This window comes from Rattus norvegicus, chromosome 14 (assembly GCF_036323735.1).
Source record: "Rattus norvegicus strain BN/NHsdMcwi chromosome 14, GRCr8, whole genome shotgun sequence".
NCBI lineage: Eukaryota > Metazoa > Chordata > Mammalia > Rodentia > Muridae > Rattus > Rattus norvegicus.
Window position 1 is genome coordinate 8,327,903 of NC_086032.1, and position 26,701 is coordinate 8,354,603.

A 26,701-nucleotide genomic window follows, 5' to 3' on the forward strand; every position below is an offset into this window, starting at 1 on the left:
GGGAAGGGGAGACAACCGTGGCAGAGTAAGGAGAGGGAGGGAGGCCAAGGTGCCATGGTGTCCTGCTTCAGATAGCTATGGTGGGTCTTAGAGGCAGGAAGGCCATAGAGGGTTTATTAAAGAAGAAGTGAAGAGAGATGAAGTCAGGCTAGAGGCTTGAGATGTCTGGGCTGCAGCGGAAGATGCTGGGCTTGGTTGCATCATTCCAAAGCACACACGGCCCATTAGACCCAGAGATGGCCTCTTCTATGGTCCTTGCTTATTTCCAGCAGATCTGCCTCTTTAGTGAGGAAGCCTGTGTTCACTTCGGTCTACGATCAACACAATGTGGATGCCAAATACTTGCTGAATTACAGGCAAGAAAAGAGTCCCTGAGGAGACCCAAGGCTAAAACAACCCTTACTGGGTCCTTTGGCTATGGTACGATAGCATTAGACAAACTCAATCTTGAAGAATAGCTACTTCTCACCCATCAGGACGACTATTAAACACCACATGTGGTTTCGCGTGTGCGTGCGCGTGAGTGTGTGTGTGTGTGTGTGTGTGTGTGTGTGTGTATGTCTAGCCGTGTACAGGTACAGTCAGAATGCCAAGGGTCAGTGAGGATGTGCAGGGATTGGATCTCCAGTGTACTGATGGTGGGAAAGCAGTGCAGGCCATATGGAAAATGCATAGTGGTTTTTTCTTTTTAAAGAAAAGTTAAAAAAAGGGGGGTGGGGATTTCCACATTACCCCTTAGCGTCACCTATGACATCATCTGAAAGAACAGAGAATGGGTTTCGAATAGGTATAGGAATACATCTCTCCTCATCGAACCATTAGTCCCAGTGACCAAAAGATGGAATCCACACCACTCCCCCCCCCCCCCCCCCCCCGCAGATGAATGGCCAAGTATAGTGTGTATAATGAAATGTTATTTGGGCCTTACAAACAATGTTTTGGCACCCGCTATGACACGAATGAACGTGAAAACATTGTGCCAAGTGAAATAAAAGGATGAGTGCTCTGAACCCACATTCCACATCCAGAGACAGAAAATAAACAGTGGCACAGCAGTTGGAGGCGGAGAAGAGGGAGCTCTCCGTGGTACAGACTCCGTCTCAGAGGCTAAGGCCTCCCAGTGATGCCGAAGACAGTTACATGACGGCGTGGGTCTAGCTAATACCGCGGCAAAAAAATGGATAAAGGGGGTGATTTGCTACCTTACAATATTAATATATTATATTAATATATTTATATATATTAATATATTTATTAAAAATACAAAAATCAAGAGCACGAACGTAGGTGCTGTAAAAAGGAATGCTCACATGTTCCTTGGAGGCTAAATGTTGTGATCTTCAGAGTACAAGGGGCCGTTTGCTTTCTTAGAGGGGTCTCGATCAGGTTTGGAAAGAAGAGATGTGCTCTGAGAATGGGCATGATTCAGCCTCGTGTCCACCTAAGGAGTGATCTTACTCTAGGCATCCATCACATGTATTGTGGCAGAAAAACCTCCCTGGTGCACTGGAAATTGATCACAACCTCCAAGCCCACCATGACGCCCCTCACCTTTGCTCTGACACAATCTCCCTCATTAGAGAAGTGGAGGGTTTTTTTTATACCTTTCGTTTCTTTGTTTCTTCCCCCACCCCTCTTCATTTGCCAACAAAAGAGTTGTCAGAAGTAATGTTTATAATAATTTAACGGATTATTTGCTTATTAGGTATTAATCATTCTGCCGTGCCCAGGGCCCCATGCTGGTGCTCTGCTGCTAGAACAGCGATTCTGATCTCAATTAGATTATGTCTCTCTCCTTTACCTCCCCATAAATCATTCCGGCAAACTGAAATTAACAGCTACTGGAGCGCATTAATAATCTGCCTCACACATTGGAAAATGCATTAGCCGGAACCCTCCCATCGCTCTGACTGGTAAGCACATCATTTTGTTTATGAAATATAAACATTTCATGGAAGAGCTCTCCCACATTTCTCTGGGCCCGTGACAGCTAAAATGATTGCACACAATTGCCAGTCAGTCATGCGCCCAAATAAAGTTTGTTTAAAGTCATGGTCCTGTGACCGCCCCATTTTCTCAGGCATTTAAAAACCCACATTTAAAATAAAAAAAAATCCCGTGGGGTCACGAAAAAAAAATAGTAATCCCTTTAAAATGATACGTCATGCGGATGCACTTCTTTGCATAGTTTACAAAGTGCCTTCACGTTGACCCCGCCCTTGAGATATTGGGGTGCCGTCAAACTTTATTCTCCCCATAGGGAAAGTAAGGCTGAGAGATGAAATCGACTGAGGTCACCCAGCAAGTGGCGGAAGGCGGATCCGAGTGCAGGATTTGGGTGTGCGGCTCATGCTTCTTCCCTGGGCTCCACACTCTCTGGCAAACCAGACTCCCTCAGCGTCTGTGCGTCCTTCTTCTCTTCCTGTGTATTAAATGCGTCCGTACCGCGGCCAGGTGTCCTTCGTAGGCGGATAAGCTGACCCGCTTTTCTTCTAGCAGGGTGGAGGCAGAGCTGACCAAACTCCGAGGTAAACGATCGCTTTCGTTATTCTAATTTACCAGGCATGTACCCCTCAGAGCCACGCTGTGCCGGGTACTTCCGCAGGCAGGAAAGCGAGACTTCTTCATACCGCAGAGGCCTGTCTCCCTTCCTTTGTGGCCAGACTTGCTCTGTGATGTAAATACCTAAACATCCTCCCCACAACCCCAACAGTCTTGATGGCAGATGGCCATGAAGTTGACTTGTCCTTGGTTGTGGCGGTGATACCCACACGGTCTTGGCAATCGGGCATCACCGCGCCACCTGTAGCAGTCAGAAGTGCGGAATGTAGCATGTCGCAGCAGCCCCGGGCCACTGACTGGAATAAATGAAGCCTGGATTTGTTAGAATGCATTTAAAAAGATTTATTGACAATCACAACTTCAGAAAAAACGTCACTCTGATCCCCTTACTTCCTGTTCCTGGGGCCTGGTCCAGGACTGTGCCATTCTTTCTAAACTTCAGCCCAGAAGGAAACACAGATAAAACTCATGGCAGCTCTACTTCCGGAACATCGAGTGGGGTGGGGGTGGGGGGATGTAAAAAAACCATAATCAGAAAATTCTTCAGAATTATGCATGATTTTAATCAACCGTGGTGTGATCAAGCCATCGAATGTGTGTGTGTGTGTGTGTGTGTGTGTGTGTGTGTGTGTGTTTTAAGGGTGTCTTCCCAACCCCAGAGACCCCAGGCCTCTCTTGACTGATTATACATAGATGTCAAAACACTTCTCCCTTTGTCCCTCCCACCCACAGGCTCACCCTCTCTGCGACAATAGCTGACAAGTCCTTTGCGCCTTAAGACCAGAGTTTCATGAGTATATTTATTTCTAGTGAGAGAGACACACCTGGTGAAGTCAGGTACTTTGATGCCATGACTGGTGCCCATGCGATCACACCTGGTGTGAGCTCCCCGCCTGCAGCACCGATCACACCTGGTGTGAGCTCCCCGCCTGCAGCACTGAGCCCTGAGTCTTCCCTTCATGTATTGGGTTTCAGTCAGGTTTTCGCTGCACAGAACCTCTATCTTTCTGTTTTCTCAGTGTTGCCCTCAGCTGGGGCTTACAGGGAAAACAACCATGTCTTGACTCTTTCTAGTGAACCTATTTAGATGGTAGAAATCTATGTATTTAGAAGTGTGTTTTAGAGCATGTGGGATATTCTTGTGGCATTGGGAGAAACCACACTGGTAATGTCTGTAAACGTTCCTTAAACATTATTCTGACTTTCATTATTTGCTTTTATGACTCTAGACCTTGCTAAAAATCGTAATTGTCGTTTCCCAAGGTCTACTGTGGAAGGGTTTCCAGAGACTTACAACCAGCATTCATTTGGAGGTAAATAATTACTTTTTGAATGATGCATGAAATTAAGTAATTTTTACGCAATCTATGCTACTCTTCAAGGCGTTTTTAATGAGTGCGATATAATAAAGCAGTAATTGAATTGGTAATATATTTGTCATTTCTGTTAAAAGCTATTTCCTCAACCCAGCAATAGGAAAGGGTCATTTGGCGAGAGGGCGTTAAGTATGCGGGGGACATCCGTGTCGCACAGTGCAGCCAAGTATCCTTCGGAGCAGCAGCTTCTATGAGTGTGTAATAACCGATTTCTAAATGTCAAAGTCGTGGCAGTTTTAAGAAAGAAATCCATATTTTGGACTAAATGTCATTTCAGATAACCAAGCTGTTCAAAAGCTTTGCAAAGGTTTAAAATAAAAATATAAAAAAGGGGGGGGGGGAGAAGCTGGAGCCCCATAAGATTTGGCTTATTTATTTTTGCATTTCCATAACTTGATAACAGCTGAACCAAACTTCCGGGAAAACCCAACGCCGAGTTGTGCTTTCAGCTGAGACCCGGGGATCCTTGCTTCGCTCTGGAGAAAATCTTCGGTTTGGTTATAAATCCCTGAGAATCAGGTTTTATAATGGAAACGCGGAAGGGCTTTCTGCTGTCCTAACAGGCAGAGTCAGGCTGCTTTGAAGGACGTAAGCGCTCATGATATGCATACATTAAGAGGCCGTGTTTATCCTGATCGGAATGAAACATGATGGCACTCATAAAAATCAGCCTCACAGACTGCAGACATTTTACTTCCACTCTGGAGCTCTCTTCAGACTCAGGCGTCGCTGGAGAGGAACAGACACTACACCCTTCTTTTGCCCAGGAGTAAACTCAGCACTGTCCTGTTCCTGGTGACCTCTGCCCTTTTGGGGCAGGGGGTGTTTCATGTGGCAAGGCCTCATTGGACACCCAGGAATATCCATACAGACTGAGAGTCACCTCAGCTTTTTTCTGTTTCGTTAAACAACCGTTGCTTGTGTCTTGTGAGCGAAATCTTCTATAATCTTCCAGGTACAGTTTAAGCACAAAAACATATAGAGGACACCTCAAATGAGCAGCACGTTTATGAACACCGTGGGGAGAGGAGGGCAGTTCAATGACAGGGCCAACTGACTAAACTTCTGAAGGGAGCTTCAGAGTGGGACAGCGTCTGATGCATATGTGGATCTTCTCTCCTTGTCTGCCCTCACATGACTGCCGTGTGCATCTGGCTTCTCATTTTACTTGATATCAGATAGATATTCATTTCATTTTGGGACCACGGAGAAGTAAGAACGACTTAACAAACTCTGACACCTTCCTCCTCTTCCTCTTCCTTCTCTTCTACAGATAGGTAATGGGGGAAAAAAATCCCTTGTCCTTTGTGAGGGGAGCCACAAAGCTTTGCTCCCCAGATGTGCAGCGAAGGGGGAAATAAGGTTAGCACCTACGACGTATCAAATCGAATGTTGGTGGATCAGATCCTCCAAGAGGATGGTTTGAATAGCTTTTCTTGTTTTTTCTTTACCTCTTTCCGTCTTGCTCCGCAGGACGGCAGCCATCTTTGTTCCATTGCTCATGAACACGATGTTTCTCACCTCCCTGTCCTTCTGACATAGACAGGTAATGCTTGGGATTAGCCATGGCTTCTTGGAGGAGTTAGGGGCAGACATAGTGACTAGAGTGCCATGCTCTGCTGGCTGTGTTCCATAGACCGTCACAACGTCTTCTAAGCTATCTGCAGCCAGAATTCTATGCTTTATGGAGGTTGGGGGTGTGGGGAGGGCACAGCTATGTTGGCAATCCTTTATTTCATTTTTTATTGAAATGTATTTTTTATTAAAACATAATTGCAGTATGTCTCCTTTCCCCTTCCCTCCCTTCTATGTTTCTCCTTACTCCCTCTCAAATGGACATCCTCTTTCTCTTTGAATATATACACACACTCTGAGAGAGAGAGAGAGAAAGAGACAGAGAGGAGACAGAGAGAGAGAGAGAGAGAGAGAGAGAGAGAGAGAGAGAGAGAGAGAGAGAAATAGTGTGTGGAGTCCATTTTCGGTGATTATGTAGATATGATTATTTCAGGGCTGACCTCTTTGTATTGATAACCAATTTGGAGCCTCATCCCCAGGAGCGGTTAATTCCCCCTCAGTGCAGTTCTTTAGGGGTGGGCCATTTTGGCATTTCTGTCATCCTCTGCTTTAGCGTGTCCTCTGACATCATTGTTCAGGTTGTTTCGACAACCATTTCTAGAAGATGGCGTCTGGGAACTGGCTTCTTGGTCTGAGCTCTTTCTGCCCCATCTTCTGCAATGTCACCTGAGCCTTGTACATGGGAGTTGTGTTGCTGCTGTATCCACTGAGGCTGGGCTCACCATGACTGGTTGATTTCTGCCTTGCGCCCAGTTGTGTTTTTCTATAACGGTCTCCATTTGCTACGAAGAGAGGCTTCTTCGATGGTGGGTGAGAGCTGTACTTACCTGTGGGTATAAGGACAAGCTTCAGAACGCAGTTTGAAATTACGGGTTTTTAAAATTAAACGTATTTATTTACTTTATATCCCAATATCAGCCCCCCTCTCCTCCCATTACCCACTCACAAAGATCTTCCTCCTGTTCCCTCTCCCCTTCTCCTCTAACATGGGGGAGCCCCTCTCTAGGTAGCATCCCCCCAACCTCCCTGGCACATCCTCTCCAACTGAGGCCAGAAAAGGTGGCCCAGTTAGGGGAATGGGATTCATAGGCAGGTAACAGAGTCAGGGATAGCCCGCTCCCTACACCCCAGTTGTTGGGGGACCCTCAAGAAGATCAAGCTGCACATCTGCTACGTATGAGCAGCAGGTCTAGGTCCAGCCTGTGATCATCCTTTGATTGGTAGTTCAGTCTCTGGGAGTCCCCAAAGGTCCAGGTTAGTTGGCCCTGTTGGTCTTCCTGTGGGCTCTCGAGGGTTCTCCTCTAAGATCCGTGACGAGCCCCAGGTAGCTGGTTAGGTTTTTATACCAGCCGTGATTTCCCACCCATCGAGTAGACGTGAGTCCAATCGGACAGCTGTTGGTTACTGCCAAGACGTGAGAGCCACGGTTGCACCTCTGGGGAGTCCTTGCCTTGCCAGTTCTTGTTGTGGTTCGCCGGTGTCATAGCCAGGAAGGACAGTGTAATCGCTTCTCTCCTTTGGAAGCTTCCTGATACTCTCTGGTACAATGGAAGCTAGGTCAGGGGAAGGAGGATTTCAGGTTAAATCCAGCTCGACTCATCCAATTCCTGTGTGGTCCTAAATGTATGGGGCCTTCAGCAATAAGGGTTTGCCTTCCACTTTCAAAGGAAGCCAAGGGCGGAGGCGATAGTCTCTATTGTTTTGGGTGTGATTGTCTCTTAGGGTTTTCTTCACACACACCGTCTTCATTAACTAAATAAGAGAACTCGTTCCTTTACACGGTCCAAGTGTGCTGTGTGGCCTTGCATGCTTTGAAATTCAACATTCTTATTCCCTTGCCACGCAAACGGCCTGTTTTACGGTTTCGTAAAGAACGGGATGTCCGAAGGTGAATGAAGGAGGAGTCTGACAGGGTTGGTGTCCAGTCTGAAAAAGCACCCGGAAGTTGGGCTGCTCACTGCAGTCGTCCAATTGTTGTTATTGCTTAGCCTTGACACACACGTGGTGTTTGCAGAGGGCTGTACTTGTTTTTGTAAGCTATCCCTCATATCAATCCTGAGAGGCAGAGCTGTCCCCTTAATGTGAGGTTGAGAAGATGCAGCTAGGGCATAGTTAGCATTTTGCCTTCAGGACCCTGCAACCCTAAAACAAGGCATGAGAGTATGCTAAGTGGAAGCCATGTGTTCTAGTGAGTGTTGACCTATGAAGCTACAAGTTGTAGGGCACGTTGACTAGTGAAGTCACATGTTCTAGGACATGTTGACCAGTGCTTATTTTCACAGCTGAACTTAACTTATAGCAACAATTTTAGCTTTGCTAAGGTGAACCTTTCAGTGAATAAAAGCTGATACAGCGGAGAGCATTGTATGAAAAAAAAACGAAGGTATTCACTCCTAGGAATACTCGAGGATCTCAAATATCTGATACTACCCAGGGTATCCAGAGAATAAAAACCCAGAGAACAAGCCAACGAGTAGGTTTCCAAGGAAACCATTCTATCTCCCACCTGACTTCCTTTTTCATTCCCTTCCTCTTACTACCTCTGCCTCTTTTCATGTGCTCTGAGCCAAATCATCCAGTCTGCACTTCTACAATGTTACTGGGACACTCTGCCAGATGTGCGCTGGTAAGTTTGTTGACATACAGCAAATCGGGGTCTCTACCAATATTGGTGATGCCGTGGGTGTGACAATCAAGGTTTCGTTTTCTACGCTTCTGTTTCAAAGTAAGGTTTTAAGTAACAATGTATTCATGATTTACACATGGGTATCGAATGACTGCATTGCTCACTTAGGCATAATGTCTTTATTCTAATTGTCTAGGTGATAGATAAAATCATCCCTGTAAGTTTACACTCAATAATTTAGTGTCTAGGAAGGGGCTGATTTGCCAGACAAAGTCTGAATCACCTTCGGGATTGTGAACTAAAGAATGAAGTGGACATTGCGGGTTAAGTATCTTATCCAGCAGCTTCGGGCACACCCATGGCTTTCCTGTCTATGCGTCCAGCATAAATTTGATCAAGTAGTCATTGATCAGTACTTACTTTCCCTCCTCCCCATCCTCCCCATCACAGGGAGCATTTGAGAAATGACCTACAATTTATGATGGTTTATCAGTGTTTTTACTCACTATGGAGGAAAGCGTGAGGGACATATTTCATGATGAAGTGGGTTTCTAGTTAACAGGACAAAATGAAAGCAGAGCCATAGATCAGTGTAATATGTCAGGCACGGAAAGGATTCAATTTATTGTAAATAATACCCAAGTTGCAAAGAAAAGACAGCGGCAGAAATCAGTTTATTCTATATGTGAGAAAAGGAGAATTACAAGTAAGAGGTAACAGGCTCCATTTATCCCTTGACAGAAATTCATATTGTTTGTCCTTATTCCTGCTGGGTGATGAAGGATTCTGTCTTGGGGATCTTAGGAGGCTGGACAATCTTATCAGACTTCCGGTGGCCGAGCTACAATGGCTGACACCTTTAAATTCACAACAGTTCACATGAAAAAGTGTGAAGGGACACGCTACCACCGGAGAAGTGACTTTCAGGGTCCACCTGACTGCAAAACCCAAGGGTGCTTACTTCAGAAACATTTCCTGCCGATGCCAGATAGCATGGCTGAATTCCATCCCCACTCCTGGAGGCTGAGAAGCTGTGTTGTAAATACCTTGGGTGATTCTGGTTCTTCTTCTTCTTTTTTTTTTTCTTTTTTTTTCCGGAGCTGGGGACCGAACCCAGGGCCTTGCGCTCGCTAGGCAAGCGCTCTACCGCTGAGCTAAATCCCCAACCCCGTGATTCTGGTTCTTGAGTGGCCAGCTTTAGCAGACAACCAGTGACAACACGCGAATGTATAGATGTGTGAGGAGATGACAATAACAAACCCCAGTTACGTTTGCCCATCAGTTAGGAAGCAGAGGAAGGAGGAGCTCTGTCAGTTTGAGGTCATCTTGAGCTACAGGGGAAGACTGTTTCCAAAGGACAAAAAGCAATCCAAAACGTTAATCTGAATTTCCGAAGAACAATATTTGAGTACCCCCACGGGATCACATATTTCCGTCAAATTTAAATTGATCTGGCGTTTTGACTGGCGTGCCTATGTTATACACACCGAGTTTAAGGAACACAGCACAGTGCTGGGCGAGTATTCTGAGCTCGTTCAAAGCTCAGGCTCCAGGTGAAACCTTTTTTTTGGCCACTGTTTTTGCTGATCAGTCTTTGAACAACTGAGAAGAGCTTTGTAAATTACTGAGTGGAGTGCAAACACAGGTCAGCAAAGCCTTCCCTCCTCACTGTTTTACAAGGTAAGTGTTTTCCCACAGGAAAAACTGACACCTTTAGCAAGTGTGTATTGTCAGCACACACACCATTAGCAGATTCCAGGGTGGAGGTGGAGGTGGAGGTGGGGGATGGGCAGGCCCTGTGTCAATGGATATTCATCAAACTCCTCCCCCCACCCCACCTCTGGAGTAGGTACTGACTTTCTAAGCCTTGGGCTACACAGTTTGATGTCACTGCATTAGGTTCTGCTTAAGAGCAATGGAGTTCATTACCGAGGGAGTCCAGGCTGTGCCTTTGGAAGGAGAGCTTTCAAAATTTCTTCCCGAACTTAACCAATCTGGTTGACAGGAGGACTGTCTGTTCCATCAACTTTGCATTCCTCAAGTCCAAAGAATCATTCAGGCCAGAAGATGTGTAGAGACAGAGGAGCCTAGGTTGTCCCTGTCAGAGGCACGTTCTCCATTTAGTGGGTTTTAGAAGTCTCCCCCTGAACGGAGACCATATTCTTACTGTGCCTACTGGTTTAAAAACAAGCACTTTTCGAAACTGTAGAAGGGCCCCACAAGGTCTGCATCCTCATCACTTCCAAACATTGACTTTGTTTCCACTTCAGTTTGTTAGTTTCTCCCCAGCTGCAGGCCAGATCCCCAGGTGAAGGCAAGAAAGAGCTTTCATTGGCTTTGACCGGCTGGGAGCAATTTCTCATTTACATCTTCTGAGTTTACAAGTCTTTGCAAAGACCCCCAGATAGAGTGGAAACAAACAGAGCCTTCTGGAGAGACCCTCAACGGGGATAATATACTGTTTGCCTTAATAGAAGCATTATCTGAACAGGAAGGGCCAAGCTCTTCCTTACTGCTCAGTACCAGCAGTGCAAAACCTGGAGGAAGAATTGCTGTACCAAGTTGGTCTGAACCTTTTCTAAAAAAGTTCAAGCCTGTTAACTTTAAGGTTTTTGTTTTTTGTTTTGTTTTTTTTTCTGATTTTTTTCCCCCACTTAATTGCAAGTACACTAAGCTCTGGCAGTGGGCAAGGCATTGGGGGCAGTTAACCCTAGTGGTTAGCATACTACAATCTTTTCTTGGAGACTGTGGGGGGGGGGTGCCATTGTTAGGATTTGGTAGTCTGTCACAGTAAGTTTTTATTTGTTTGTTTGTTTTGTTTTTCTAACCCAGCCATGAACCTTTTAGGTAACTTTGCTTCCATCTCTAGAAAATCTGTCGCTGGTAAAAGGTGTGATATTTGCATACCTCACTCACCTCATCCCTACCATGGCCATCGGGAAAATGTCTTAATGGCTCGAGTTCTCATGTGTGAATCACAAGACAGAAACGTTATAAATACAACTGATCAAAATGCAGAGAACCCGGGACTGGTGCCCAGCCCCAAGGACTGCATCCACACCCCACTCCCGCACCCAAGGCTCAGGGATCAATGCCAAAGAGGGGCCAGAGAGACTGCTGGGGAGCGGGAACAAGAAGTGAGCTGGGAGATTGTCCCTCCAGGAGCTGCTTGTCAGAGAAGCCATGGAGTCTCATCAACATGGCTGCCCGCACGTGGTCACACAAGGAGGACATCAGACACATTAACAGGGAAGGGGGAAGCTCATGGAGCCTCAACCCTAGACAAAGACCTACAGGCAACTAAGGAGCACTGGGAGCAGCAGAAATCGTCTTCCTAGGGAAGAGCACACCAAGTGGTTATCCAATACCATACGGTTAGCCTTGAAAACACACACATACATGCTATCTAAACTGAGCAGGTTGTATTTATATATTTAGGAGCACACACACACACACACATAGATTATATATATATATATATATATATATATATACACATACATATATATATGTATATACACTCATATAATATATACATAAACACGTATAGGGTTATGGTGTCTGTGTCTGCTCCACCACAGGGTGGGAATTTTGACTATGCTTACTCCACACTGTCACTGGCAGGTGTCCAGTCATAGGGAAGCCCCTGGACACTGCTCAGGGGAATGGGGAAGTGCAGTCTGAGGACTAGGACAGGTCCAGGACAGCTGGAGCTAGGACGGGGGGTCCCTGGGCCTGTGACAAGGCCAGGGCCATCTGGTTCTCAGGCTCTCAGACACCCAGGCGCTGCTGGCTGCCTAGGAAGAGCTGAGAACGGAGTGGGGGCCCATGGGTTGGATCTAGTAGGAGGGGAAGATGGTTGGTCCCATTGGGAGAGTTCTGTCCCGTGGAGAGAGTTCTGGGCTTGATGGCTTCAAGGCTTTGGCTTGGTGGTAGCTGTGGCTGGGAGCACAGAGAGGTCTTCAGCTCTGTAGGCAAAGGCCTTTGTCATGGCCGAAGGTGGATGAGTAAAACTGTACCCCCTTTCTCAGGGTGGGCCTGAGATTAAATACCTTTTGCAGGGAGGAGTGTCTGGGAAGGAAAGTTCATTGGCTAAGCCTCCAGGTCTTTAGGTGCCTCATTATAATGGAGATCTGTCTTGAGCCTACATGTCCTTTGGTCACATCCTCTACCTGTGGAGTGGCTTGGAGCGTTGCTCTACCTGTCTGATGGCCACAAATCTATGGGGGGCTGTGGCTAGTGACAGGGGCCTGGTGGCCAGGAACAGGAGAAGCACCTACCGTCCCTTCAGGGGTTCCGAGGTTTCTAACCTTAGCTCAACTGGGAACCAGGCTACCTTTCATGGTCCCACATACACACACAAATATATACATATACACACATATACATATATAATATGTACACATATATACACATGTATATATACACATATACATATACATATACATGCATAATGCATATATACATACACATATACATGTATATACATATATACATACACATACACACAAACATATAACACATACATATATACACGCACAAATATACATATATACACATACACACATATACACATACATATACATATATACACACAAGTATACATATATACATATACCCACATATATATACACATATATGCATATACATACATATAATACATATATTTACACAGTTTAATACATGTACACACATATACATATACACACATACAAGTATACATATATACATATAACCCCATCCCTATCATGTTAGATCAGTGTCGGCTCCGGGAGCCCCTGTCCATTTTTTTTTCAGAGCTGGGGACCAAACCCAGGGCCTTGCGCTTGCTAGGCAAGCGCTCTACCACTGAACTAAATCCCCAACCCTGCCCCTGTCCATTTTGACCGAGTACTTCACGTCTCAGTCAGCGATGCTCCACCATTAGATACTTGTGCAGGAATTTCTCTACAGTGAATGCTTGTGGACTCTGGTGTTTTTCTGGGTCTGGCCCCAGGGATCTTAGCAACTAATTAAACAATAGCTGTATAATAATGTTATCATATGATAACATAGCTCATTCGTTCATTGGTGGCATGACAGGGGCAGCCTGGGCTAGATTAGATGCCATCTTATTACCATGCTAATTATAACACTGTAATATCAAACACTGCACATACAGCCTACACTTCTTAGTCTGGAGATTTTGAAGATGATGGGGGGCTTGCTGATGGACAGACTGGACATGGAAGGAAGTGGTGGAAAAACTGGAAGCAGAGGGCTGCATCGGTCTACTTGCGTAAGAAATCGCTTGAGCTGAGGCCCTCTACAAGTTCCCGTAATGCACTAGTCCAGTAGCCAGGGACAGTTTGCGGGAAGACAGATGTGTTGGCAGTGGAGGACTTTTATAGCTTGCTGGTAAAGCAGGAAGGGTTAATCACTGAGTTGCAGAGAAGGTCAGCAACTATAAGCTGAATCTTCTGAACTCTCCAATGTTTACTGTCTCGGGAAGAGATCTGGGTCTATTAGACACCTCTCAGAGGAAAGGTGACAGGCGGGACTAGATGGCTTTGAGAGACAGAAAGGCCTAGCTAGGGAAGGCTGCAGAAGTCAGGGCGTGTGCCGCCCCAGCTAGATTTATTTTAGCTCTTATAAATAAAAACATGAGTAGAGCTTCTCCGCAGAATTATTTACAGAAGAATTTTAAAGCTCCGAGCGAGCCCTTTCCAGGTTGAGCGCTGAATGCTAAGTTTATGATATAGAATGACTTTGGCTACCATGGCCCCAATTTGGACAAATCTGCCATTAACCACAGCGTGGCAGTTTTTTTACTGGGGGTGACAGATTGTGAGGTAGGGAGAGTAATTCAGACTATTACCCAGGTGAAGGCATGAAAGCTTGTGATATATGAAGACCACTTAAATTCATTGTATCTTGTACATCACATCTCTGATAGATTATAGCTGTGGCATTAAAATGGAAATGGTTTCTCTGAGGCCTGACAGGGGCTGGGGTGACCTATGACCTCCCTCTGAGGAATGTGACTGACCGAATTATCAGTTAAGAGAAAAATCTATGGGGAATAGACTCACGGCCAGCAGCCGATCCCCCATGCATATATGCATCTATCTATATATTTTTTAAACCTTTAGTTTTGATGGAAGGCTTTGGGACCGAAGTCCTATCTCTTCCTCTTTTCCTCAATCCTCGCCTGGCATGCCCGCCCTACCCTGGCATAGCTTTCCCCTGCTCCGGTTTCATATTGGCAGGGCCCCTAATATTGATTGAAAAATTGTTATTAGAGATAGTGAGCCTCCCGCACACACTGCCTGCTGATTTAATTTGGAAAACATTTAATTTTATGAAGCGGTAAATGATGGTGCCACGCTCCCCTGTGTTAGGGAGCAGCTGGCTCTTTACCTACTCACCCGCCCAAGTCCCAAGCGTCCTCTTGGCAATCATGTGCTCCTTCCCCTTTGCTTAACAAGTTATTTCAATTTCTAAACGAAGGCTGAACAAGAGAAAGACAACATGCAAATTGAGATCCCGGCCGCCATTCACACGTGAAAAAGTTCCCCTGGAATTCCCTCAACTCAGCCCACCCCCTTCTCTGCATCTGTCATGAAAAAAACAGGGGCCTTGTTCTCCCCGGATTGTTCTCACCAATGACCTGACACCACCATCTATAATTAATTACATCATTTACATTAGACTATTGACTAAACAAATACATAAATCATAGGCAGAGTCAATAGGTGCAGACATATTTAATCATGTTCTAAATAATGATTACTGCTCCCATAATGCAATAATTATTTTCAGCAGCTGACTTGAATTAATCTTCTGTCAGTGTGCCATCTGAGAGAGAGAGAGAGAGAGAGAGAGAGAGAGAGAGAGAGAGAGAGAGATGAACACAGAGAAGGCAAGGCCGGTGAGGACCGCTGAGGACCGCTGATTTCTGTTTGCCTTCTTCCAGGCCTCCTGTAGGCTCCTGCTGTTCTCTCTCTCTCTCCACAACCTCTCCCCACTTCCCTTTGTCCCCGCTCCTCTTTCCATGCTGTCCTTTGCCACTTACTCATGCCCCTGTCTCACGTTTGCTCTTTGGGTCACCTGTCCTGGTTTCTCTTTCTCTTTTAGCCCTCAGCACAGAACTTCCTGTCTTGGACAAACCATTGGGGCCACATCTACCCCCCCTCTGGAGTTTCTGTCCCATCTCTGCCTCGCTGAGTCTCCTGATCTACGGTCTGGACAGCTTTAGTGTTATCCAATGTTAGAGACTGGATGACAGAGCTGCCTTAGGAGCTCGCCCAGACTGTTTCCTTCTCTTCTTTTTGACACCTTTGCCAAGTCACTTTCCACTTTGCCACCGTAAATCGGATAAAGAGATAGGGTGGCACTCTCGAAGCCTGGTACTTACAACTTTGAGACTAATTAAAAGTTTGTCATCAGGTAGAAGAGAACAAGCCAGTGCTTGTATCTCTATGTGTATGTTAAAAGCTTAAAAAGTGATTTGTTTCCAGAAGTCTTTTATTTTCTATCAAATCTACCGAGGGTTATGCCAATGAGACAACATCCCCTGTGCCACACCCTCCGCACGAGTGTCCAGTGAGGAGAGAGAGCGGGAGAACTGGCAACATGTCACCCTTCTTATACACTGCTGGTCTGAAGCAGCAGTAAGAGATGAGTCAAATAAAATCCTCCCACTTTCCGGTCCTGAGAATAATCCTTGGTTTCTTTATAAATTTATAACGTTGTTGCACTGAGTGGATTGTACAGGAGGGGTAGAGATGTTTGCTCCTGGAAGCTAATTTTAGTGTCATCTCCTGAAAGCTTTTCTGCAATGACCTTTTTAATTAATGTTTGTCTACAGGGATTTGTGGGTGAAAAAAAACCCAGATCACTTATCCATGAAATGGCCAACATATTTCTTAGCCTTCTTTCTACAGTTTTATGCTTAAGCTGCCTTGTATGTATGTATGTATGTATGTACCCCAAGATGGCTCAGCCACCCCCTTTTCCCTCTGAGCAGTGATGTCCTTTTTGATTCTACACACACACACACACACACACACACACACACTACACAATACATATACACACAGAGATATACACAATACAAATACACACCTACATGCACACACACACACAATACACAATACATATACACACAGAGATATATACAATACAAATACACACCTACATGCACACACACTCATACATGCACATGTACACAATACTTCTAAGGCCATATTAACAGGACCACAACAGGAATGACCCTGATAAGCTGAGAGGCGGCTTCCAGGGAATGTTAATATTTAGGAACATAGGTAATAGAACACTCATTCACCCAAACACTTTTACTGGGTGCTTACCTATGTCAGGCACCGTGCTAGGAACTGGTTATCCAGATAATCAGAGATTCAAAGTTGCTATTAAGAGCCTCCTTTCTGAACTCTTGGCTGAAGGGCAAGTAGATAGTTTTTAAGATTTATTTATTTTATTTATATAATTACACTGTAGCCGTCTTCAGACACACAAGAAGAGGGCATCGGATCTCATTACAGGTGGCTGTGAGCCACCGGTGGTTTCTGGGAATTGAACTCAGAACCTCTGGAAGAGCAGTCAGGACTCTTAACTGCTGAGCCCCCATCAAGCAGATAGTTTTTAAACCAACAGAATTGTTTGTAAGACAATAAAATTGTAGTTATTGGATATATTGGATGGGATGAACTTTTTTTGTTGCTATTGTTTCAAAATGAATCAGTTATGGGCTGGAAAAATGGTGCAGCAGTTAAGCTCTTAGTGCTACCGAGGGCCTGAGTTCAGTTCCCAGCACCTAGCTATTACCTTTCAGTCTGGCTCTACGGGTTTTGATAGTCTCATCTGGCCTCTGTGGGCACCAGCACACAGATAGCATATTCTTTCTCTCTCTCTCTCTCTCTCTCTCTCTCTCTCTCTCTCTCTCTCTCATACACAAAACACACACACACACACACACACACACACACACACAAGTGAAAAGGTAGAAATCTTTAAAAAATGAATCAGTTATGTTCCAAACAGTTGGCCAAGGGTGTGGCTCTGAGGTATAACTAAGTCAGCGAGAGGTGTCTGAGAAGGACAGTGTGGTTCCCTGCTTCTGGTCTAAAGGAAAGGTCAAAGCCCTGAAGTTGGGTTAGTAAAGACCGGGTGTGTGTGTGGGGAGGAGGTTTTGATTCTAGGGATGGAACTCAGGGCTTTACCAATGCTAGGCAAGCAGTATACTACTGAGTCTTACCAAACACGAGAAAAAGAGTTTGTAAATATCATTATCTACTGTCCATGACTAAACCACATGATGCTTCCGGGAAGTCTTACAAAAGACCCCTAGAGCTAGCTGTGCCCCGCCATCCCAACTAAAGGGATTTCCCCGGGAGCAAACTGAAAGGCATAGACCAAATGTAATCTTTTGTTTCATTTTGTTTCATTTTGTTTTTTTGTAAGACAGGGTCTCTCTGTGTAGCCCTGTGTGTCCTAGAAATCGCTCAGTAGACCAGGCTGGTTTCAAACTTGGAGATGCACCTGGGATTAAAGGGGTACAAACCACCCCCCAATCCCCAGGTTAATACAATGTAATCTTGAAGCGTTCTTTCCATTGCTTACATATCTGTGGAGGCCACCGAGTACCTCGGCAAATGCTGACAGTTGCGAAGTGAGGAGCAGTCCTTAGATGAGACAGCCGGGTCCTTGGTAAGCTATCAGATTTACTCATGCATCAACCCAAGCAACCTATACTGCTCTTCATGTGAAAGAATTCACATTTTAGAAGCGCCCAACAGGTAGTTTTTATGAAATGACACAGTATACCATACAATTGACCAATCATTTGTTCCTTGGTTATTTGCTGTTTTTCCATAAAGTGGTCTCATTGAATGTACGGTAAACCAGCCTTGAGCCAGCACGGAGAAGTAGGGACTCAAACTTCTGAATTAATCATGGATACCGCTCCTGTATTTGGCTTGTGACTCAGTGGGTCACATGAGCCGTGGAGGGCTCTGTCTCCCTTAAGGCTTCTCTCACCTGCAGTGATGTATCAGTTATATGCGTGACATATAGACATAGACATATTTGGGCGTAGTGATAAGGGCACATATTTGGGGACCCATAGCAAAGAATTTGGGGTACTTCATAACTCAGCACATCAAAGACTCATACAGAAATGGAGAAGTGGCACGTTTTGGCTACTGTTTTGAAATATTTATAAGAGTAAATGAGAAAAGACCCCCCCTCCCTTTCCATCAGGGCCTGGGTTATGGGCCGGTTGATATAACATGGTGAACGAGTTATAAATAAACAATAAACAGAAATAAAAATAGCAAATATAAAAATATTGATATAAATAATATATAAATAAAGCAAGGCTTAGGGCTGAGGCAGAATGGAACTAGATACGGAATTTAATTGAGCTTGGCTTTGAGTTTAAGAAGTCTTTTGGAGCCAGTAGTTCAGTAAGGATTTCAGGTTTTATTTCCTTTTAATTTTAAATGAGTGAGTTCACAGTTCTCATCTCCTCTGGTCAGCCAACCAAAGATTACCATTACTACAATTCCAGTTCACTGCCTGGGGGAAAGCATTTGTCCCAAGGATGGGTTTAGAGTAAAGGGACCGCATGTTTTCAGTTCAGAAAGGATTACTCTTTGTTCAAATATTTTTTTTTAAATTTATCTTTTAAGAAGTCTCTTTGGCACTAGACATTACATCTTTTTTTTTTCCAGGAAGAGAAAATTTGTTTCTTCATCTTGATCTGATCCGAAGCTACTCAGCTCCTGAGCCACACGGGTTTCTAGAGGGGAAGACGTGGACTGAATTCTGTCAGCTGACGAGGCTGCCGCGCTCGGGTTTACACCCTTTTCCAAAGCGGAAGGCAGACAGCTTGTTCCAGGCCGTAAATGAGGGAGCCAATCCTGAGCTGGACAAACATAGTCACAGGCTGTATTTTTGTTTTGGTAGTGCTGGGGGGAAACCCGGGCTTTGCTACTGCTGAGCTATGCCCCAGCCTCAGAGGCAGCTTTGAGAGCAAGTTGATAGATGGTGGAAGCGAAGCCTACTTTCATGGTGGGAGGCGTGGTTATACATTGTCACCGGTAAACCTATGAGAAAGCTCCAGCTTAGAATTCTATTCCCGTCTTCTCGGTTATTCAACCCGTTTCCGGTTTTCTCGGTTCTTCTACCCATTTCCGGTCTTCTCAGTTCTTCTATCCGAGTCTTCAACCTTCTCTTCCTTCTTCCTCCTCATCCTGTTCAGGGCCCGCCCTGCCTCCTGTGGCCATGTTTAATGATCTCATGTTTGTTGCCCAGGTATAGACTTTGGTACATGGAAGATGTCCGACATTTATTATTTATGTATTTATGTATTTATTTATGTATTTATGTATTTATGTATGTATGTATTTATTTATTTATTTATTTATCTAATGAGTGAATCATTGCTGTGATGCCTCTGGGTGTGTACCTTCAGGGATGGCAGAATGGGTTCAATAATCAACTACTTGCTTTGCACCCTGGGTAATGTTTCCTATCGTGTCCCATTTTCTCCATCTAAAGGGAGAGTAAGAACCCTGAGCTGACATAAATGTGACAGCTATATCATGCCCCTCTCCTCAAGGCTCAGGGAACATCTCAGAAGAAGAGGAAGAATGGCTGTAAGAACTAGAGGCCAGGAGGAAGTGAAGCAGTGTATTCTGGACTGAATTCTTAAACTCATAGCAACCATGATTACAGAAGACTTGATAAGATCAAGCCAGGGAACATTCCAACACAGAGAGGGAGGGGGGTGTGAGCCTCCACCACTAGCTAAGGACCTATTGGCAGTTGATGCTCACTGTGGAAGGGACGGTGAGTTTTCGTCAGGGATGTGATCTCTGGTAGGTTGACTATGCTCTTGTGGATGGTCCTATACCTATGCACATATGGCCACACTGATTAGACTTAATGAGAGGAGGTTGGGTGTAGGTGGGGTCCTGGAGGAGTCTGATCAGGGGATGGGATGTGAATATGTCCAAAGCAAATTATCATATGTATTATGTTATTCTATACACATGTATGATAACAATATTACACACACACCATGAATACTAAGACAAAACGATGGCTTTTCAGAATCAGTTGACACAGCAGAAAAATGAAAAAGACGTTCGCACATTGCCGATGGCTACCGTAGAAATAATATCATTTCTAATTGCAAGAAACAACCTGTCTTAGTTAGGGTTTTACTACTGTGAACAGACACCATGACCAAGGCAAGTCTTATAAGGACAACATCCAGTTGGGGCTGGCTTACAGGTTCAGAGGTTCAGTCCAGTATCATCAAGGTGGGAGCATGGCAGCATCCAGACAGGCATGGTGCAGGAGGAGCTGAGAGTTCTACATCTCCATCTACAAACCGGTAGGAGAAGATTGACTTGTATGTGGTCAGGAGGAGGGTCTTAAAGCCCATGCTCAATGACACTCTTTCTCCAACAAAGCCACACCTCCAAATAGTGCCACTCCCTGGACCAAGAACATTCAAACTGCCACACAATCTAATTGTTAAAAATCCTTATCATAAATCCCTTTTATTAGTGGAGTTTCAGGAGGTTTGGGACATCTCACGGGCAGTTTCCTACAGAGTCTCGGCAGCTGACTGTGTAGGACTTGCCCACTCTTTTCTGAAGCTGCAACATAAGTGCTGGCCTCCATCACTTCCCGCAGGTCTGGTGAGTCGTTAAACTTTTTTTATATTTTTATTTACATTTTAAATATTATCCCCTTTCCCTGTTTCCCCTCCAGAAATCTGAAATCCCATCCCCCCACCCTTTGCCTCCATGAGGGTACTCCCTCACCTCCCTCCCGCCTCCCCACCCTGGCATTCCCCTATACTGGGGCACTGAGCCTTGAGAGGACCAAGGGCCTCTCCTCCATTGATGCCCTACATATGGGGAGGGAGCCATATGTCCATCCCTGTGTTCTCTTGGGATGGTGGTTTAGTCCTAGGGAGCTCGGGGTAGGGATGGGGTCTTGTTGGTTGCAAAACGAAAACCCTAAGGATTGAACTAGAAATAGTCCATCTCTGTACCCATTCCTTGTGTCATGTTCTGTGAGCGTGAGGGCTGAGCATGCTGTCGTTTGGACGTCATTGGGTGGATTGCCTGGTGATTCTTGATTAGTGCTACTATGATTTTTTTTTTCAGGCTGCTGTCCTTCCTTCTTGGTCATGTGTTTGTTAATACGATGACACGAGTGTCCGTATTTGCAGTGCTGGGGCTAAAAGGCAAGGCTGTGTTCACGTTAGGCAACTGCTCTGTAATTGAGCTCCATCCCTAGCCGGTCTGCCGGATTAAGACACAAGAAATGACATTTCCAACTATAATTCTGGATATGACGGACTCTTTCGTTGGTCTGTCTGTCAGCTTTCATTTAGTGCATCTTGGATCCACGCTGTCAGGTGCACCAGACTTTGAAGATTTTGAAGAGCAGACTCACTCGTCTTGAAGTAAACAGTGCTTCTGAGATTTAAAACGTATCTAGTTAGAACAGGACAGGGAAAGGCCCATGAGGTCTCAACCTTCCACAGATAACTATAGTTAGCTGGGAGTAGGAGAGATGGAGGAGTCCTCCCCAGGAAAGCGTCTCCCCCAGGGAAGGGCACACCAAAAGGTTGTGCTGTGCCAAGTGGTCAGCCCTGAAAACACACATACAAGTAATATTATATGGACTTAACAGGTTATACAGAGGAATACACACACACACACACACACACACACACACACACACACACACACAATTAACAATCAATAAAATATCTAACTTTTTGATACCATCAAGTCTGTATTTCTTTGGGCCAGTGCACTGTTCATCATTTTACTGACTGCATTGTTGTGTCAACCTGGGAGAATGTCATTCGATATTTTCCTTAAAACAGCAGTCGGGCACTCTGTGAGGCGCCTGTACTCAGTGTGATTATCGGCGTGATTTGGGTCACGTCTGTTATCTCGCCATGTATGTCCCGTGGTCTGATCTATATTACTGCTTTTTCAGTCTGATGACCTTGGATTTTTTTTTAAGGTTCCACCTTGTTGGGTACAATCCTTTGTTATATTGGTAGTTGCTTTGGCACCTATTAAACTGATCAGGACCTGATTTCCTCTGGTGCCATCACATTCTCTCGTAAAGTCTGAAAACCTCACGATAGCCAAGAGCACTTACATTTCTTCAGGACAGAGTCTCTCTATGTAACCCAGGCTAGCCTTAAATTGACAGCATCCCTCACCCCCATGTATGCCTCAGGCTCTATACTGCCTCAGGCTCTATACTGGGAATATAAGTTCATAGCACAATGTATGCCCCTATTTCCATATGTATAGTATTGTAAGAGGTTTTCCTTATGCCTAAGGAAACATCAGAACCTCGCAATGTGTTACACATCATTTTCTTTTCTTTTTCTTTAATTTTTATTAAATTGGGTATTTCTTATTTACATTTCAAATGTTATTCCCTTTCCCGGATTCCTGTCCATTAGCCCCCTAACCCCTCCCTCTCCCCTTCTATATGAGTGTTCCCCTTCCCATCCTCCCCCCCATTACCCCCTACACACAACAATCCCCTACACTGGGTGTCCAACCTTGGCAGGACCAAGGGCTTCCCCTTCCATTGGTGCCCCAACAAGGCTATTCACTGCTACCTATGCAGTTGGAGCCCAGGGTCAGTCCATGTATAGTCTTTGGGTAGTGGTTTAGTCCCTGGAAGCTCTGCTTGGTTGGCATTGTTGTTCATATGGGGTTGCAAGCTCCTTCAGCTCCTTCAATCCTTTCTCTAATTCCTCCAATGGGGGTTCTGTTCTCGGTGGTTCTCCAGTGGTTTGCTGCTGGCATTCGCCTCTGTATTTGACATGTTCTGGCTGCGTATCTCAGGAGAGATCTATATCTGGTTCCTGTCGGCCTGCACTTCTTAGCTTCATCCATCTTATCTAGTTTTGGTGGCTGTAAATGTATGGGCCAAATGTGGGTCTGGCTCTGAATGGCCGTTCCTTCAGTCTCCGCTCCAAACTTTGCCTCCCTATCCCCTCCTAAGGGTATTCTTGTTCCCCTTTTAAAGAAGGAGTGAAGCATTCACATTTTGATCATCCTTCTTGAGTTTTGTGTGTTCTGTGCATCTAGGGTAATTCAAGCATTTGGGCTTGAATCAACTTATCAATGAGTGCATACCATGTGTATTTTTCTATGATTGGGTTACCTCACTCAGGATATTTTCTAGGTCCATCCATTTGCCTATGAATTTCATGAAGTCATTGTTTTTGATAGCCAAGTAGTACTCCATTGTGTAGATGTACCACATTTTCTGTATCCATTCCTCTGATGAAGGGCATCTGGGTTCTTTCCAGCTTCTGGCTATTATAAATAAGGCTGCTATGAACATAGTGGAGCATGTGTCTTTGTTATATGTTGGGGTATCTTTTGGGTATATGCCCAGGAGAAGTATAGCTGGGTCCTCAGGTAGTTCAATGTCCAATTTTCTGAGGAACCTCCAGACTGATTTCTAGGATGGTTGTACCAGTCTGCAATCCCACCAACAATGGAGGAGTGTTCCTCTTTCTCTGCATCCTCACCAGCATCTGCTGTCACCTGAGTTTTTGATCTTAGCCATTCTGACTAGTGTGAGGTGCAATCTCAGGGTTGTTTTGATTTGCATTTCCCTGATGACTAAGGACGTTGACCATTTCTTTAGGTGATTCTCAGCCATTCGGCATTCCTCAGCTGTGAATTCTTTGTTTAGCTCTGTACCCCATTTTTTAATAGGGCTATTTGGCTCTCTGGAGTCTAACTTCATGAGTTCTTTGTATAATTTGGATATTAGCCCTCTATCAGATGTAGGATTGGTAAAGAGCTTTTCCCAATCTGTTGGTTGCCGTTTTGTCCTAACAACAGTCTCCTTTGCCTTACAGAAGCTTTGTAGCTTTATGAGATCCCATTTGTCGATTCTTGATCGTAGAGCATAAGCCATTGATGTTCTGTTCAGGAAATTTTCTCCAGTGCCCATGTGTTCGAGATGCTTCCCCACTTTTCTTCTATTAGTTTGAGTATGTCTGGTTTGATGTGGAGGAACTTGATCCACTTGGACTTAAGCTTTGTACAGGGTGATAAGCATGGATCAATCTGCAATCTTCTACATGCTGACCTCCAGTTGAACCAGCACCATTTGTTGAAAATTCTCTTTTTTCCATTGGAAGATTTTGGCTCCTTTGTCAAAAATCAAGTGTCCATAGGTGTGTGGGTTCATTTCTGGGTCTTCAATTCTATTCCACTGGTCTATCTGCCTGTCTCTGTGTCAATACCATACAGTTTTTTTTTTTAATCACTATTGCTCTGTAATACTGCTTGAGGTCAGGGATGGTGATTCCCCCAGAAGTCCTTTTATTATTGAGGATAGCTTTAGCTATCCTGGGTTTTTTGTTATTCCAGATGAATTTGTAAATTGTTCTTTCTATCTCTATGAAGAATTGGATTTGAATTTTGATGGGGATTGCATTGAATCTGTAGATTGCCTTTGGCAAAATGACCATTTTTACTATATTAGTCCTGCCAATCCACGAGAATGGGAGGTCTTTCCATCTTCTGAGATCTTCAATTTCTTTCTTCAGAGACTGGAAGTTCTTATCATACAGATCTTTCACTTGCTTGGTTAAAGTCACACTGAGGTATTTTATATTATTTGGGATTATTATGAAGGGTGTCTTTTCCCTAATTTCTTCCTCAGCCTGTTTATCTTTTGTGTAGAGGAAGCAGGACTTGTCATTGAACTTAGGGTCTTGTACATGCTAGACAAGTACTTCATCACCCAGCTACATCCTGGCTCTTCTCTGTTTTATATTCCAATCATCATCGTCATCGTCATCACCATCACCATCATCATCGTCACCATCACCATCACCATCATCATTATCACTGTCATCATCATCGTCATCATCAACTTGTTTGGTTTTGGTCTTTCTTTCTTTCTTTCTTCCTTCCTTCCTTTCTTTCTTTCTTTCTTTCTTTCTTTCTTTCTTTCTTTCTTTCTTTCTTTCTTTCTCTCTTTCTTTCTTTCCTTCTTTGAGACAGGGTTTCTCTATGTAGCCCTGGCTGTCCTGGAACTTACTCTATAGACCAGGCTGGCCTTGATTAGCCTGCTTCTGCCTCCCGAGTGCTGGGATTAAAGGCCTGCATCAAAATTAATCAACAATTTTCAACTTGAGTCAGGGCCTCCCTGTGTTACCTGGGCTGACCTTGCACTTGCAGTCGTCCTGCTTCAGCTTCTCGAGTAGCTATGATTACAGACCTGTGTCACTGGGTCCCAGGTTGTTATTACATATATCTGTAAACAGTTATCGCTTGAAGAGGTTCTTGTAACAAGAGAGAAGGTTACGACACATATTCCTCTCTCCCTTCTTTCTCTCCACTCTCCTTTTGCTTTCTTTTCCCTCCCTCTCTCCCTCTTTCTTTCTGTCTGTCCTTCCTTCCTTCCTTCCTTCCTTCCTTCCTTCCTTCCTTCCTTTCACATGGTTTCAGTGTTTTCAAACCCAGTTTTTAGCTTGTGCTGACCTTGGAATTGTGCACTGCCACACCCATTAGCATAAGATCTTTCTGAGGATAATTCGTACTGCCCAGAAGTTTCGAGTTTTCTAGTCTGGCTTGTAGGAGCAATTGCTACTCCTCATCCTGTGTGAGCACTGGGCACTGTTCCCTCTAACAGTAAACTAGATAGGGACAACATTTTCCTCATAGCCTTTTGGTAGTTACAGAAATTAACACTTAGTGATGACAGCGCTATGATATCTCAGAGACAAACAACTATATGGAGAGGGTATTGGCTGAGGCAAGAGAGGGCAGATCCAGTTTGGCTTGAAGACCAGAGACAAACTTACAGGGCTATGATGAGGCTGATGAAGGTTAACCGGTGGGAGGCTGTATTTAAACTGCTGTTGAGATGCAGATGCTCACAGCCAGCCCGGGGACCGCAGTGGAAGAGCAAGTGGAAGAAGTGAAGGAGCTGAAGGGGATTGCAATGCCACAAGAAGAACCATATCAACTAACTGGTCCACCCAGAGCTCCCAGGGACTAAACCACCAATCAAAAAGCATACACGGAGGGAGTCAGGACTCCAGACACATATGTAGCAGAGGATGGCTTTGTCTGACATCAGTGGGAGGGGAGGCCCTTGGTCCTATGGAGGCTGATGCCCCAGTGTAGGGAGATGATAGAGGGGTGGGGCAGGAGAGGGTGAGTGGGTGGAGGAGCACCCTCATAGAGGCAAAGTGGGGGATGGTATGGGGGACCTGTGGAGGGGAAACTGGGAAGGAGGGATATAATTTGAAATGTAAATGAATAAAATGATTAATTAAAAAATAAGTTGCTGTTAAAATTAGCGTGGTGTTGAGAACAGAGGCTCCAGAGTCAGACAGCTCCGCTTTATTCTCGGCTCGTGTCTACATTTTCTAGCCTTGGTTTCTAAGCCCTATAATGGGGGTTATAAAAAGGTTAACTAACTATTATACTAGGGTTAGGTTGGTTGCATATACTAGAGAATCGAG